Genomic DNA, 17,022 nt, shown 5'->3' on the forward strand with positions numbered 1-17,022 from the left:
TTCTTTGCAAGGAATGATGCTAAAGCTGAAACTCCAGTATTTTGGCCACCTCATGAGAAGAGTTGACTCATTGGAAAAGACTCTGATGCTGGGAGGGATTGGGGGCAGGAGGAAAAGGGGACAACAGAGGATGAGATTGCTGGATGGCATCACTGACTCGATGGACGTCAGTTTGAGTGAACTCCGGGAGATGGTGATAGACTGGGAGGCCTGGTGTGCTGTGATTCATGGGGTCACAAAGAGTCAGACATGACTGAGCAACTGAACTGAACTGAACCCTTTAGAGCACCTTCTTCATCTGGCTATACATCTCTGTATGAGCACCTGAGTCAGATGCTCAAAAATAGTACTGCTATCTATTCAATAAACAAGTGTTAAGCTTTTGCTATTCCCTAGACCCTGCAACCTCTCTGCCTCTTAACATACTGACTCCAATTTGCACACTTAAGTAACCACATTTTCTCAGGATGTCGAGTTTAAGCAAATAGGCTCTAAGCATCTCCATTCACCATTCTTTGACTTGATCTCATTACTCTTTTTGTAGTCCAGCCTTCCTACATATTTAGTGTCTGAGTTCCTAGGCTATAAATGCACTCAGAAATCTTAGGGACTGAAACCTTTCTTGCATCATTTAGTCTTCTGTTGCTCTCTTGATCCAGGATATCTCAAACTTGTATCCCAGGGCTGGGGCTTTGCTTCTTACTACTCCTTTATCTGATACCCAGTCCAGTATCCAGGATTCCAGATTTCCAGAAGATCACTTGCTCTCACAGCCCTTATAACTATATTCCCCTAGTTGAAATAATTGCCTCATTACATTCCACCTACCCCATTCCTACCATTCCAGGCTGCTAGTCTAGCTACTTTTATATAATAATTCACACACTGACTTCCATATTCCAATTGCCAAACTGGATTTATTTCCCTGCCTGTAAATTTTGATATTTGGCAAAACTAATACAATTATGTAAAGTTTAAAAAAAATAAAATTAAAAAAAAAATAAATAAATGGGACATGTGGGAGAAACAGTGGGAGAAACCAGTTCCAAATCCTGGACCCTCTCAACTTGGCCTGTCCCATTGTAATTCACTACCCACGGTTAAGTGCTCCTAACATAAGGGAAAAAAAACAAGGATATCATGGTATTTGGTCTTTAATGGAAGAGAGAATCTGCATAGTCTATCAGAAAAAACAAATGCTAAGTTAGATCCAAGCATCTACAATTTCTACTTGGCCTCCTGATAATTTCTAGACAGGTTAAGTACGTGGACTATGCTGGATGAAGCAGTTATAGTTTCTTCCAAGTTACTGAATTTCTCTGCAGTGAGAAGCAACATTGTAGAGTAGAAATGGCAGAGAAATAAACAGAAAAATCTATAATCTTGATCTTGATTTTCCACTTACTATTATACCCTCACCTTGAGCAGTCTCTTAACATCTCCTAGCTGTCCTCCTAGGGAATGTGGGAACAATAACAGTTCATTAGCAGTGCCTGTAAACCATCAAATCTTTAAGACTTGACTTTGGTAAACTACAAAAGTCAATAAATAAATGAAGAAGAATTTGTCAAAGCTTGGCCTGGTTGAGGAGAATAACTTAAGGTTTCTCTCCTCTTGCACTATGCTCTAGGACATGTTTGTGTAAAAGCACGTCCATGAAATGGGCTAGTTTCCTGCATGTATATTGTACCCATTCACCATTAAAAAGTCAGATTCCAGTTTTTCTATAGATATCAAGTTTCACAATGTCTATTTTAAAGAAAACACAGAGCAACCTGCTCCACAGACGTGCTTGGCTCCTATGGCCCTGTCCCCTTGCCACCTCTATTGCATCCACATATGGACCTGGTTTCAGATGGTCTTGCTCAGAGCATAAAATGGCCTGGATTAATCCAGGACATGTAGCTGGCGGTCTCCACCATGACCCTCCTGCTTAACCCTTTTCTTGCTCTTACTTCCCTTTAGGAAGTGACATGTTTTTAGCACAAAGGAAAAAAATCCTGGTCTTGAAACTATTAAACTGCAGGGGAAAAAAAAAAACAAACAACTTTTTCTAAAACTGAAAAATAAACCATGAAGAATGAATCTATGTGGCCCCATGTGGCTAGAGGTCACCTATGCTCTACCTGGAGTAAATAAAGTGAGACTAGGTGCTGTGGGAACAAAGAGCAGGGGCGCCTGACCAGATCTGAGAGGACTGGGAACACTTCCTAGGGGAGGTGATGCCCAAGAGCTCTTCCTGAGATGCAGCTATATTTCCCAGAGCGCTCTAGGCATGAGTTCTGGTGCTGAAACTGAGGAAAGTCACTCTGACCCCAACAAGGCACAGTAGGGGTCTCCAACTCACTAATGGGGCACATGGGCTTCCTTGCTCTCATCACTGTTCACCTCTAGGGTACCTGCTGGGTGTCTATGAGGCCAATTTGACATGTTCATACATCTTAAAGCAAAAACTCTAAACATGTTGATAAATAGGGTAGTTTTAATAAACTTTCTGTGGAGAAACAAAGAGCATTATATAACACAATACATTCAAAGGACAGGAAACCTGAGAAACCTTTATAAGGACTCCTTTTCTGCCAAAGTTCTAGTAAGTGTAGTCGCTACTACATCTCATTCTCTCTATTGTGCCATTTGATGCCTGTCTTTTTATATATCTCTAACTTTATCTCTCTGTTCTCTTACTGCTTCTGTCTCTGTCTGGGTGTATATTCTATTTTTATTGAGATATAATTGACCTAAAACATCGTGTAAGTTTAAGGCATACAATGTGTTGATTTGGTACATTTACCCATTGCTATATGATTACCACTATAGCATTAGGTAACACTTCTATCATGTTGCATAATTATCGTTTCTTTTTCATGCTGAGAACATTAAGATCTAGCCTCTCAGCCACTTTGAAGTTTATAATATGCTACCGTGAACTATAACCACTATGCTCTACACTAGATCTCCAGCACCTATTTATCTGTTAGTTGCAAATTTGTACCTGTAAAAAGCACCTCCTCCCTGTATGGCTCAGGAAGCTCAAACAGGGGCTCTGTATCAACCTAGAGGGGTGGGATGGGGAGGGAGATGGGGGGGAGTTTCAAAAGAAAGGGGATATATGTATCCCTATGGCTGATTCATGTTGAGGTTTGACAGAACACAGCAAAATTCTGTAAAGCAATTATCCTTCAATAAAAATAAATTAACTAAAAAAAAGTCAAACACCTCCTCATTTCCCCCTTCCCACAGCCCTGGTAATTACCATTCTACTCTCTGTTTTTATTATTTGGATTTTTAGATTGCATATGAGTGAAATGTATGAAGGCAAAGTGGTTATCTGAGGAGGCTTTACAAATAGCTGAGGAAAGAAGAGAAGCCAAAGGCAAGGGAGAAAGGGAAAGAAAGGGAAAGACATAACTGAATGCAGAGTTCCAGAGAATAGCAAGGAAAGATTAGAAGGCCTTCTTCAATGAACAATGGAAAGAAGTACAGGAAAACAATGGAATAAGAAAGACTAGAGCTCTCTTTAAGAAAACTGGAGACATCACAGGAACATTTCATACGAGGATATGCATGATAAAGGACAGAAATGGTAAGGACCTAACAGAAACAGAAGAGATTAAGAAGAGGTTGCATGAATACACAAAAGAACTCTACAAAAGGTCTTAAGGAGACGGATAACCACTATGGTGTTTTTGCTCACCTAGGGTCTGACATCCTGGAGTGTGAAGTCAAGTGGGCCTTAGGAATCATCACAAGGAACAAAGCTAGTGGAGGTGACAGAATTCCAGCTGAGCTATTTAAAATCCTAAAAGATGATGCTGTTAAAGTGTTAAAGTTCTGTAGTCAATATGTCAGCAAATTTTAAAAATTCAGCAGTGGCCACAGGGCTGGAAAAGGACAGTTTTCATTCCAATCCCAAAGAAAGGCAAGGCCAAAGAATATTCAAACTACTGTACAATGGTGTTCATTTCATGTGCTAGCAAGGTTATGTTCAAAATCCTTCAAGCTAGGCTTCAGCACTATGTGAACCAAGCACTTCCAGATGTACAAGCTGTGTTTAGAAAAAGCAGAGGAACCAGAGATCAAATTGCCAATAGTTGTTGCATTATGGAGAAAGTAAGGGAATTCCAGAAAACATCTACTTCTGCTTCATTGACTATGCTAAAACCTTTGTATGGATCACAACAAACTGAGGAAAATTCTTAAACAGATGGGAGTACCAGACCACCTTTTCTGTTTCCAGATAAACCTGTATGCAGGTCAAGAAGAAACAGTTAGAACCAGACACAGAACGACTGACGGGCTCAAAATTGGGAAAGGAGTAAGACAAGGCTATTTGTTGTCACCTTGCTTATTTAACTTATATGCAGAATATATCATGCAAAATGTCCGACTAGATGACTCACAAGCTGGAATCAAGATTGCTGGGAGAAATATCAACAACCTCAGATATGCAGATGACACCACTCTGATGGCAGAAAGTGAAAAGGAATTAAAGAGTCTTTTGATGAAGGTGAAAGAGAAGAGTGAAAAGCTGGCTTAAACCTTACCAGTCAAAAAACTAATATTATGGCATCTGTTTACATCACTTCATGGCAAATAGAAGGGGAAAAGTGGAAGCCATGACAGATTTTATTTTCCTGGGCTTTAAAAATCACTGGGAATAGTGACTACAGCCATGAAATAAAAAGATGCCTGCTCTTTGGAGGGAAAGCTATGACAAACCTAGACAGTGTATTAAAAATTAGAGACATTACTTTGATGACAAAGGTCCACATAGTCAAAACTATGTTTTTTCCAGTATGTCATGTATGGATGTGAGAGTTGGTCCATAAAGAAGGCGGAGCATTGAAGAATTGATGCTTTTGAATTATGATGCTGAGGAAGACTCTTGGGAATGTCTTGGACAGCAAGGAAATCAAACCGGTCATTCCTAAAGGAAATCAACCCTAAATATTCATTGCAAGGACTGCTGCTGAAGCTGAAGCTCCAATACTTTGGCCACCTAATGTAAAGTCCTGATTCATTGGAAAAGACCTTGATGGTAGGAAAGATTGAAGGCAAAAGGAGAAGGGGGTGGAAGAGGATGAGATGGTTAGAAAGTTTCACTGACTCGATTGATGTGAATTTGAACAAACTCCAGGAGATAGTGGAGGACAGAAGATCCTGGTGTGTTGTAGACCATGGGGTTGCAAAGCATTAGGCATGACTTAGTGACTGAACAACAACACAGTAACATGTGAGTGACATCATATAGTATTTGTCTTTTTCTGTCTGACTTATGTCACTTGGCATAACGCCCTCAAGGTTGATCAATACTGTCACAATGGGCAAGATTTCTTTCTTTCTCATGGATGAAGAGCATTCCATTGTGTGTGTGTGTGTGTGTGTGTGTGTGTGTGTGTGTGTGTGAGACATCATCTTATCCATTCATCCATTGACAGCAAGTCATATGCCATATGTCTTTCAGAGTTATGTCTAATGTGTGTTTGTATGTGTGTATGTCTTTGTTAATCTTAATCTGTATTTTTTAATCTCTCCTTTTCCTTCTATCCCACCACTATCTCCTCAGCTTTTCCACCTGCATCTTCCTTCATCCAGATTGTCCAAGACTCTAAGCTCTACCTCCCAATTCTTGGCTCTCCCTCTGGGTCTACCCATAGTTTTTAGTGTATGAAGCTATTCTTAGTTTCTTTAATTTTCTATTACCATCTCTCATCCTACTCAGAAAATAAGGACTACTCTCTTTGGTATCTATAGTTCATAGAATATTGGAGATGAAAGATGGTAAATCTTATAATGTAATTATATTCTTTTTACCAGCCTCATCTCTTATTTCTCCACCCTTTGCACTGTCCTTATAAGGTAGACAGAACTTCTTGCAGTGCCACAAACTCCTTTCTGTTAATAGCCTGTCAATCTTATCTGTCTTACTACTCCCTCCTTTTCCCTGGAAACTTCCACTCTTCTTTTAAGGGCTGGGTCATCCACCTAGAAAGGAAGATATTCCCTTCAATGTGGAGTTCGATAAGCCTCAGGGAGGCCCTTTCTGCTTACCGTTACAGATTAACTACATTGGTAAGGAAATGTCAGCAAGCTTGAATGTCTTCTCCACAGGACATGGATCCCTAGACATGTGAATGCATATGTACCTTCGGTGTTTGGCTTCCAGTCAGCCTTCCATAAATGTTTGTGGAATGAAGATAGAAATTCTATGCAATAAGCAGTAATCTATGACAATCTCTCTTTTCTCTGAGTCAATTATAAACGTAAAACAACAACAACAAAAACAATGTGTCAATGTCTATAAGCCCGTCTATCTTCCTCAAAAACTTCAGGAAAAAGACAAAGCTTGCAAGAGAAAGCGTGAAAAGACCAAGTTCAGTGCTAAAAATCATGAGGTCATTCTTGCGCAATCACAAACTAAAACCACCTTGGTCACAAAGAGCCACTTTTAAATGGGAACCACATAATTTAAAAAGACCATTTGTATAAGGGAGGCATTAACTTTGGCCAACAATTCTCTTGCCACTGATTTAAAGATTTTGAATTAGGTGATTTCAAGAGAAAGGTTTAAAGTAAAGGAAAAATATATCCAAATCATAATCAAATGAAATGTTACAGAGGAGGTCATTGAATGGAATTCTTTCATGGTCCTACATTTAACTAGATGGGATTTTTTTTCAAAGTATCATCATAGCCAGTCTTTGGGAATGAAGGATTTTCTTCTTAATAGTAAACCACATTTCACCACAGAGATGGACCCCTTTATTTAGTTATTCCCCTTGACCACAGACAATTTTTCATGTTCCATATGTAACATATAAGAAAATCAATGATTGTAGCTTTTCTTTATCATGGCAAACTGAGCTACAAATATATGAAATAAGCAATAGTTAAAATCTGTTTTCCTCTCTCAATGAACTGAGTTACCTATACTAAATACTCTCAGTGGGGATATCACAGCTAACCATTTCACAATGCAATATAACAAAGGGACTAAAAGGGGCAGCTTTATGATGTGTGAATGATGTGCTTAAATCATTTTATAAACAAGTGCACTACAATAGAGGCTATTTAACTGTAGGTTTAAATGATATGACATTAAGCATTGTTTAAATCTTATTTACCTGGGTTATACTCATTTAGTAACTACCCAAATACTTACAGGGTTCCTCTAAGTGTCAGAGACTGAGTGAGGTTTCTGCTACAGAGTTAAGGGTATGAGTGAAGTTTTGGGGATTGTATACCACGGTGAATGAGACTTGGCTTCTAGCCTGGAAGGGCTCATAGTTAAAGCAGAGAGACTTGTAAACTTGCAACTGAGCAAGAAGGAGAACAATGGTTCTTCTGAGTCCCCTCAATAGATGGAGCCTTAACAATCAAGCTTATTAAGATAGGATTATCTTTCATATGTCCTGGTATAAAAAACAATTGGCCAGATGCTAGTCTTCCTAGCTCACCAAAGAGATTAAAGTCACTAGCAATAGTGCTGGTTTTAGGAGAAAAAGAAAGCAACTGCTTATGCTCATTCATATATTCATTCATTCAAATAACATTTAGTGAGTAGGTAATATAGGTTAAGAAATGCACTTAGCAGTAAGGATATAGATACTGCAATGTAACAGACAGACATATAAATTGACCACATTACAGTGTGGAAAGGGGTATGGTGGCCTATGGCATATCAAGGACAGTGGGAACTTACAGAAGAATTCATACTTGAGATGGCCTGTCATCTTATTCATGTCTTTAGTTGTGGAACAGAAATGGTCTTTTCCTTACATTAAATTTGAATGACTTCTTAGATTTCTTTCACTTCTCTCCTTTCTCTATAATCTTTTCCTCAGTTGGCTATGTCTACCAAGCTTTCTTATTTTGACAGATCTGCCCTATCTTGGGGTAGGGAGAGGATAGATAGTTAAATAGGTTGAACTCGATGTCATGTTCTAGTTGTCATCTGATTTCTCTAAAGTATTTCATCTTATTACATTCCTTACATTTCACCTATATATGTATTACTTTCATGTCCTCTCCATTCATTGTTTTGGCTTGCATTTCCCACCACTGACATGACTATTTAAAAAAAAAATTATTGGAGTATAGTTGCTTTACAAAATTGTATTAGTTTCTGCTGTACAGCAAAGTGAACCAGCTATATGTATACATATACACCCTTTTTTTGGATTTCCTTCCCATTTAGGTCACCACAGGGCATTCAGTAGAGTTCCCTGTACAGTAGGTTCTCATTAGTTATCTATTTTATATATGTGAAAGTGATGCATTAGTCGCTCAGTCATGTTCAACTCTGTGATCCTATGGACTGTAGCCCGCCAGGCTCCTCTGTCCATGGAATTCTCCAGACAAGAATACTAGAGTGGGAAGCCATACCCTTCTCCAGGGGATCTCTCTTTTATTTTGTGCATAGAAGTGTATATATGTGAATCCCAACCTCCCACTTCATCCAGCCTTCTTTTCCCTCCTTGGTGTCCATAAGTTAGTTTTCTATGTCTGTCTCTATTTCTGTTTTTGAAATAAGTTAATATATACCATTTTCCTAGATTCCACATATATGAGTTACTGTACATTTATTTTTCTCTTTGTGACTTACCTCATTCTGTATGGCAGTCTCTAGGTCCATCCACACATCTCTGTAAATGGCACAATTTTGCTGAAATGACTATTTTCTTAAAAACTGTTAATACTAATAACTAGTTATATACTGAAGGGTTTTCAAAACCTCATCTTCAAGTTATTAATGATGAGTCAGAATTTTGACTTTACTACTGAGGCTCAGAGAAATTATTTGATTTGACAGAGATTACGAAATTACTAAGAGGCTGAGCCAAGATGCAGATTGACATTTACCTCGTAATTCTTGTCTTCTGTCGCATTTGATACTTTAACTTCCTCTTTGTGGACATCTGTTTTTGCTGATCTGAAATCTGTTCCTCTTAAAATTTGAAACAGCATTCCAGTACTCCCTTTAGAGACCAACTTATGTTTCTATTTCCTAATAGCTTGAAGCCAGGCTGATTTCAGTCACCCCCAGATCTAGAGGTAAACACCTGATATAAAAGAAAGTAAGCATAGGAAGTCCAAAAAATATATGTATATGCTGCTGTTCCTGTTTATTTTAGGTATCCCATGTCTACATAACCCTGCTTCTTCTAGTGACAGGCCCATGCATCGGTTCTAGAAATTGAACTTGCTGAAAATAACAACTAACTTGTATGATTTGGTGAAATCCCTGTCCCCCTTCCACTGCACTATGATGATCTAGCGTTTGGCTGGTGTTTTCCCAACTCAGGCCTTTAGCTCACAATTTACATGGCCAGAAGCCACCAGAAATGAATCACTGGCTGGCCAGCCTGTTCTCTGTAACGATTTTGGATGTTCTTATTTTCCTTCTGCCTGCTCCCATTCTTTGCTTGGTCCTGGTGTCTACAAGACTCCGTCTTCTGAATTTTAATTTATGGCAATGAAATTTCATTGTTAAAAGCCTGAAAGTAATTGACTTTAGAATTCTCCAAGAATGCGTTTTTGTTGCTTTATTATTCATAAACTAGGTCTGCCCACTCATGAATGCTTCAGAGCAGTTACTAACACAAGATCTAGCCTTCCACTATCCAGACCTAGACCTAAATCATTTTGCTAAAAACCCAGGCTAGTTATCCTGGTCCCTCAGAAGAGAATTTGACAGTCAACAGGTTGAATTCACATTTTCCTCTCTCATTTATGAGTTAGAAGCTCAGAGAAAGTGACCAGGTCCAGTTAATCTTTGGATTCCCGTTTCTAACATCATACTTCATACACGTTAACTCTGTAAGTCACTGCTGATTGAACTGACTAGACCTTATGTGTCTCAGGATTATAACCTTACAGTTTCAGTTTTTAACAAGCCAGGCATTCTCCCTCTAACCTCGGAAGACTCAAGGTTTCCCTTACATATAACTTAGGGAGGCTGACTGAGACTGTGTATAAAAGTCTGTAACATTTTAATAATTCAAGTGAATGCTATAAAATACATTTCATGACTATCATGTAGCAGAGAAAACCCAAAAGAAAAAGGCTTTCATTTGTCATGAATTCTGAGCCTAATTTCAAAGTTTATCTTTTATATAATAATGGCTGCAGGACAAAAAAAAATTCTAGAGTTTGGAGAAAATTGGTTTTCATTCAGATAAGTTGTAATAAAATCCTAGAAAATGAGAATTATATGATATTGAAAGTGAAAGTCACTCAGTTGTGTCCAGCTCTTTGTGACCCCATGGACTAAGAGGAGATTTGATTTCCCAATGAAGAAGACAGGATTTCTCTTGCATCTGTTCCTAGTAATTTCTTATTTTGTTGGGTGGTAGACTCATCTTTGTTTTGTTATTTACATGATAAAAATAGGGAATAAAACCATGTGACCACAAGAATTCTGCTGAATCAACTATTGTGAGATGGATACTGGGAACATACCGAAGAGGGATGTATTTTGGCCTCTTTGAGATGATTAAATCATCCAAAAAGTAGTTATATCTTGCCTTAAAAATGATAGAAAGATTTCTATCTGTATCTACTGCCAGGTAGGACATGTCTGTGAAATGATTGTTCTCTGATGCATATTGTTACAAATACTGGAGAGTTAACTCGCTGTGGAAGTTATTATTAGTTTTGAGGGAATTGGTAAGTATCTCCCCAGTTTTCCCCTCCTGAATTCTGAATCAATGACATGGACAAAAGAATGAGGCAGATGGAGACAAAAGGGGGCTCTTGGAGAATATATGGTGAGAACAGACTTCCTGATTCTGAGTCCTAGAATTAAGCATATGTTATCTCCCACTCACTCTGACTAAAAAGCAAGTTTGAGACCTTTACCACTGAGTTTTCCACATGATCCATCAGGGCAGATTCTCTACAGGCAGGCAGATCCTAAAAACGAAAGGGACAGGAAGGAACCCCACTTGCCAGGTCCTTCTCTGAAACACACCAAGCTTTAAATCATTCTACTCTGCAAAGAAACAGAAAGGAAAGAAACAGAGAAGGGAAAATATCCTTTCTGAAGGAGAGGAGGAGTGGGGAATGAGTAAGAGCAGTCCCTATCCCTGTCAGCACCACCAGATTATGTGTTTACAATTGGTGCACTCTTGAGAGTATCTGCTCTTCAGAAAAGCATTTGGGGGAGTGAAGGAGAATAATAGAGAGCTTCTATGGAAGTTAGTTCCCTAAGAACTAAATTAAGATTTTATTCTAGTGATGGTTTTGGCTTTGTAAGTCACTTTGTAACTGTCCTTTTTAATTTACCTCTTCACACCAAAATAATTGTTGTTTAACTCTATCACAGAATTTTTCCCCCACAATTTTGGGTGCTTCAAACCATGCTATTACTATTACCTCAATAATAATCATTTCCCTAGAATGTATTATTTGGTATGTCAAATAGCCTACAATGTTTAAACTCTTAATAATATTCCCTAATAAATACATTAGCCCTACTTACTATTCAATTTCTAATATTTATATTTGCCAGCTTAGGAATGAAAGATCTGCAAAGGGTCTTCTTAAATATGGATGCTGATGAAGAAGACGGAGGGAAGGAATGGTGAGGGGTGGGATGTGAGCTGAGAAGACTTTCCTGAAATCCAACAGAGAAGATTCAAGAAGCTTCAAGAGGAATCAAAGTTCAAGAAGTGGTCAAGATGTTGATGTTGAATGGTTAAGCAAAATAAGGACTAAGATAGATAACTGCCCCTGGCAACTAGGAAGTCAGTGCACACCCCAAGGAGAGTCTGAGCAGAGTAGAGGGATTCAAGCAACCTGTAGAGGGTTAAAGAGTAAATGAGCTATAGAAATGGAAACCACACTACTATAGAATGCAGGTTTCCATTTCTAACGATTTAGCTATTAAAAGAATAAAGTACAAAGTGTTACAGGAAAAGTTAGGTTAAGGGGAAATTAATATTCTTTCATAAAAATTGCTGTACTAAATAAATATACTCTATAAACCCATAATAATTAGTAAAATGTGTTCTACTTAATAGTATCATATAATAAAGAACTAATTTCTGTCCCAATAATTAGAGTATGCAATATAAAATGGGGCTAAATGCAATTAAAAAGTAACATATGAAAGAGATAAAGAACGTTCTAAGTGGGCCAGGGATTTTGCAAAAGGCTCTGTGAAGGGAGTAAGCCCTGTGTTTTCCTTAAAATTAGTTACAATACCAACAAAAGAGACAAAAGGAATGTTGATCAAGACACTCTACAAGTTGCATTTTTAAAACATGCAATCAAATTAAAATTTCCCCCATCCCCTGCTCCTTTTTCAGAAATCCCAAACAATTGCTCAGACTCAACCCTTATGCTTTTCCTTCAGTAGACTACCAAATCGAGAATTATGAGAGAAATGAGACATGGGTCAATTTAGAGTACATAAAACAGATTGAATTGGTTCATAATTTTTTTTTCTTTTTTCCTTCCCAAGCACATAATTACAATATATCACATACATGAGACACTGGTTTAAATACCTTACCAACTGATTTTGTTTCCTGTTTACCAACAGCAAACCTGTAAGGAAAACACCTCTATTATGTCCATTTTACAAATAGTAAAATTGAGGCACAAACTAAGTAAATTACCCAAGGTTATCCAGCTAGGAAGTAGCACACCTGTGGTTCAAACTCAGGCAGTCCGGTGCCTGGGCTGATTCAATCAAGTGCCACTCCACGCTGCCTTTTTGTACTGCCTTTAATCATTTTCCATCTTTTTGAAAATCTAAGTCAAAGTAATATATGCTCATGATCTAAAACATTCAAAAGTACACTATTTCTTGGCATACTCACTAACTCTGCTGTGAACAGCTGTGTGTTTAACAATGCGGAGAGGATATGGGTGAGCAGACTGATGCAGCTTTCTATAAACACTTGTCAAAAAATTTCCTCCTTTTGGCTTTACTTCTCATTCCTGACCTTGCTCTCTATCAGTTAGGGTTCCATATTCTCTCTAGGGATCACCAAGGATATTAGCTGACATTCCCCACCCCAACCCACCACACACGTACTGAAGCTCCTTCCTCCTTCTGGGCTACAATTACCCTCAGCTTCTATTTCATCTTTCAACTTGCTCCCATTTTCTTCCTATTACTAAATATTTTTTTTGAAATTCACTCTTGACGTCTAGCCCAATTCTCATTTCCTATGTGTTTAATCCCGTTTTGTGTTCCTTTTATTTTTCATAAAATCGCAGCTTGAACTGGAAATCACAGGAAAGATTTTGTAAGAGATATCAGTGATATTTAACTATATTTATGGGCTGAAAACACTGATTTAGATGAGAAGCAGAGAGGAAAAATACAGGAAAATTTGAGAATAGTTGATAAAACAATTTCTAAACAGACAGTAGGGAGTGGATTCAGTGTATAAACAAAGAAGTTGCTTAGGAAGAAAAAAATAATTCATTCAACAAACATCTATTGAATTTCAACTGTGTGCCAGGCAATGTCATAATCACTGGGAGATAGAGCAGTAAAGAAAACAAACAAGCATCTTTTTTAATGCATCTTATATTCTGGGAAAGATTGACGGCAGGAGGAGAAGGGGATGACAGAGGACGAGAGAGTTGGATGGCATTACTGACTCGATGGACATGAGTCTGAGCAATTTCCAAGAGATGGTGAAGGACAGGGAAGCCTGGCATACTACAGTCCATGGGGTTGCAAAGAGTCAGACATGACTGAGTGACTGAACAACAACAACATCCTTGGGGGAGAAGACAGACAATGAAAAAAGAGGTGAATATACCAAAAGTTTTATTGTGGTAAGCACTATGGAGAAAATAAGATGTGAAAGGGAAATAGATAGTGATCAGTAGGATTAGATGCTTGGGAGCAATTTTAAATACAGTGATCAGAAAGGACTCACTGAGAAGAAAATGTTTGAACAGCAACCTGAAATAAGTAAAAGGAAAGACAGGCAAATAACCTGGGGAAGACTATTGCAGGCAGAGAGCAACAAGGCAGAGGCCTAAGGCCAAAGCAAGTCCATCATATTCAAGGAATAGCAAGGAGGCAGATAAGTGAGAAGAGTGTCAACCTTAAAGGCAATAGTGCACCCATCTGTAAAGAGCCTTATAGGCTATTGTAGAGACTTGGGCTTTTCTTTAAGGTGTAATGGGGCTTCCCTGGTGGCTCAGATGGTAAAGTATCTGACTGCAATGCAGGAGACCCAGGTTCAATCCCTGGGTAGGAAAAATCCCCTGCAGAAGAAAATGGCAACCTACCCCAATATTCTTTCCTGGGAAAACCCTTGGTCAGAGGAGCCTGGAGGACTACAGTTTATGGGAACAAAGAGTTGGACATGACTTAGTGACTAACAGGCTTCCCTTGTAGCTCAGTTGGTAAAGAATCTGCCTGCAGTGCAGGAAACCTGGGGTCAATCCCTGGGTTGGGAAGATCCCCTGGAGAAGGGAGTGGCAACCCACTCCAGTATCCTTGCCTGGAAAATCTCATGGATAGAGGAGCCTGGTGAGCTGCAGTCCATGGGGTCGCAAAGAGTCGGGCACAACTGAACGACTAACACTTACTTACACTTAGTGACTAACACATTCACTTTACTTTCACTTTAGGATGTAATAGGAAGAAGACAGTGGAAAGGTTGGGGTAGAGAATGTGATCTGGTTTACAATTTTGGCAGGATGACTCCAGATGTTGTGCTGAGAATAGATTGTAGGGCTCCAAGGGCAGAATAAAAAAAGGACAAACTAGGAGATTATTACAATAATTCAAACAAGAGATGATAATGACTTAGCTGGCAAGGGTGATGCCAAAATCTGGGGCCTGAACAGCCAGAAGGGTAGAGCCATCATCAACTGGCAAGGGGAATACCCTAGAGCAGTGGAACTTGGTAGGAAAGGTCAGGAGTTTTGATTTCAACATCTTAAGTTTGAGAAATTTATTGGATATCCAAAGGAGATGTTTAGCAGGCAATAAGAAATAAGAGTCTGGCATTTAGGAGAGAAGTTTGGATGGAGATATACAGCAAATAACTGATAAATATCACCTCATTTTCCCTTAATACAAAAAAAAGGATTAACACTACTATGGACAGTTTTATAATGTAGGGAAGAGGATTTATTAATACTATATTTATTAATATATTTTTTCTCTGTCAAGGCTGAGGCAAAGTTATACACTAAAAAAGAAACAGCTTTGGCTATTAACCAGCATTAACTAAAGGTTTGCCTATTAGCATTGAGAGGCAAGCTGGGCTTGAAAATCCTAAATTTGTGGCAGTTTGGGTTTGTGGTTATATAAGCCTATGTGGTAAAGCATGGAAGACATATGTTGAATCTGTTAGGGGAAGTGTGCTGACTGAAGCCGCCCACCCTGGCCAAGCACCACAGTAACCATGTGCATGAGTTGTTTTAAGACACAAGGTCCTGGTAAGGAACACGGAATTAATAAGCTACCACAAACCAGAAAAGTTCAGGAAAGGTCAAAAGGCACACCACATGTCCAACCACCTCCCAGAATCCTCCCCTCTGGCATCCATCTTGGCTGAACAAAGCAAGCACCACCAGGAAGGACTCTGAGTCAGAATGACTGGCTAAAGACAACTTCCTGCAACAAATCCATTCAGGGTTAGGGAATGACCGGTGGATGTGGAGGAAGGAAAGGGAGATAGGAAATTGATTCTGGTGATGGTGTCATAGAATTACTGACCATAGAACCCAAACTAAGCAAGAGGCATATATCATAGTAGTGATGAACTAACTCTCTCTCTCTCTCTCTCTACATATATATATATATATATATATATACTTACATAATACAAGAAATTGATGTAATACTGGGACTCAAAGGAGCTAGATACCATGTAACAGAAGTTATGTTCTATAACACCAAGATCCTTGATCACCTTTTAAAAAGTACACCACTGTATATACAATTTATAGGACATTTAAGGAAGGAAAATTTTGCAGTAAAATTGGCACTTCTAACAGTTGTGAAATTTCTTTTACTGCTCATATTATCTTTGCTTTTTCATTCCAAACTGGTTTCATTTGACACAAGCCAAAATCCCATGTGATTCTTTCTAAATTTCTTTGGAATTTTTCAACAGACATAAGCATAATAATACAATTGTGGTCAGGCAAGCTCCTTAACAAAGGATAGAATGTCTTCTCATGGCATTCCAAAGAGATGACTTAGTCTCAGCTGAGGAGAGCAAGACAAGTAATGGTCTTAGACATGGAAGCTCTCTTTAAGCACCTCTAGGCTTATATTGACATGTTTCAATGAGATAATAATCAATATAGAATTTTTAGTTTTCAAAACTCCAAAAATTTAAAAGATAAATCCAGAAATGAGTGAGTATCTTTCCAATCATGCTTTTAAAATATTGGGGTATCTATAAATTTATAACAGCTGGGTAACAAGAGGGAATTCTCAAATTACATCATGAAGCTCACAGTCTAGCATTAACAAAAACCAGCTCTGGCTGGTTTAAGTCAAAAGGGGACCATATTTGAAGGAGGCCCAAGGAAATAGAAATACAAACAAGAGGTGAACAATGGATCTTGGGGAGGGTAAGAATCAGGGTGGACTGGGAACTAGGAGGCAGAATTCATGAGTCTTTGCTTTAGACAGCTGCCGTCAACACGGCAGAGTTCCAGTTCCCTGAGGCTCTATATCTCTTTGTTCAAATTCTTAGCAGAATGAAACCAAATAGTCAGCCTAGGTTAAATGCTCACCCCTGGATCAAGGGCAGGATGGAGGGGTAATTAAGTTTAGAAATAGAGATATGGTTCTGAGAGACCATTCCTGTGTCCTGGGGACAAAGAAAGAGAACTCTTGAACCAAAGAGCCATTAGAAGTTTATACTACTGAGAAAGACAGGCAATATGCCAAGGGTCTTCAAAGGTGAAGGCTACGAAAGGAAAGAAGAGAATGTTAAAGAAAAATAGATAACAAAGAGAATTAAAGTAATCTAAGTATCAGGGGAAAAGATGGTACCTAAACCGAGATGCAGATGGTGACTT

The sequence above is a fragment of the Bison bison genome, unplaced genomic scaffold (genome assembly GCF_000754665.1).
Source record: "Bison bison bison isolate TAMUID 2011002044 unplaced genomic scaffold, Bison_UMD1.0 scf7180017864491, whole genome shotgun sequence".
NCBI lineage: Eukaryota > Metazoa > Chordata > Mammalia > Artiodactyla > Bovidae > Bison > Bison bison.